Here is a 1333-nt window from a genome sequence, read left to right as displayed (position 1 = left end):
CTCCTCCTCACCGGAAAAGGGGGCCGCCAATCACTTCCGGGGCCAAGGGGCGGGGCCTGGACACTAAAACTTCCGGGGCGCCCGGAGAGATTACGGCTGGACAGAGCGGGGCCCCCCCATTCCCTCCTCTCGCGCGCCGGAAGTGACGCGGACGGCGGCCGAAAGCCGGAGTTCCAAAACGGAGGGCGGCGGGCGCGACGGCGGCAGCGGGTCTGGCCGGGCGGCTTCCCTCAGCCACGGGCTTGAGGCCTGGCTTCCCCTCCTCTGGGGAGGCCGCTGTTCTGTTTCGTTCTTGCTTCTGTTATGCATGTTGTTGTTGTTTTGGCTTGTGTTTTTTATGTGGTGAAGCGCCCCGAGATCTACGGGTACAGCACAGTGGTACCTCGGGTTAAGAACTTAATTCGTTCCGGAGGTCCTTTCTTAACCTGAAACCGTTCTTAACCTGAAGCACCACTTTAGCTAATGGGGCCTCCCACTGCTGCCGCCGCGCGATTTCTGTTCTCATCCTGAAGCAAAGTTCTTAATCCGAGGTACTATTTCTGGGTTAGCGGAGTCTGTAACCTGAAGGGTATGTAACCCGAGGTACCACTGTATTTCCTGCTGCAATACATGGTGTTGTATTTTGGGAATTATCCAGTGTTTTTTTTTTCTGTGGGGACGCTGGGGGACGCATACCCCTAAACGTTTTGTGCATCTAAGTTTGGCCTCATTGAAGGGCAGTATTTCAGTATGAGTAGGAAAAGGAGAGTACAGTGGTACCTCAGGTTACAGACTCCACTAACCCAGAAATAGTACCTCAGGTTAAGAACTTTGCTTCAGGATGAGAACAGAAATCATGCAGCGGCAGCAGCGGGAGGCCCCATTAGCTAAAGTGGTGCTTCAGGTTAAGAACAGTTTCAGGTTAAGAACGGACCTCCAGAACGAATTAAGTACTTAACCTGAGGTACCACTGTATACAGATTTAGTAAGTAAATAAATAGTAATAATAGCTGTCCCCGTTAAAGCTCTGGTTTTCCCAGTAGTGATGTATGGAAGTGAGAGCTGGACCATAAAGAAGGCTGATCTCCAAAGAATGGATGCTTTTGAATTATGGTGCTGGAGGAGACTCTTGAGAGTCCCATGGACTGCAAGAAGATCAAACCTCTCCATTCTGAAGGAAATCAGCCCTGAGTGCTCACTGGAAGGACAGATCCTGAAGCTGACGCTCCAAGACTTTGGCCACCTCATGAGAAGAGAAGACTCCCTGGAAAAGACCCTGATGTTGGGAAAGATGGAGGGCGCAAGGAGAAGGGGACGACAGAGGGCGAGATGGTGGGACAGTGTTCTCGAAGCG

This window comes from Podarcis tiliguerta (genome assembly GCF_965153285.1).
Source record: "Podarcis tiliguerta genome assembly, chromosome: 17".
Taxonomy (NCBI): Eukaryota; Metazoa; Chordata; class Lepidosauria; order Squamata; family Lacertidae; genus Podarcis; species Podarcis tiliguerta.
The sequence above is the reverse complement of the archived record's forward strand: the minus strand, read 5'-3'. Positions refer to the sequence as shown.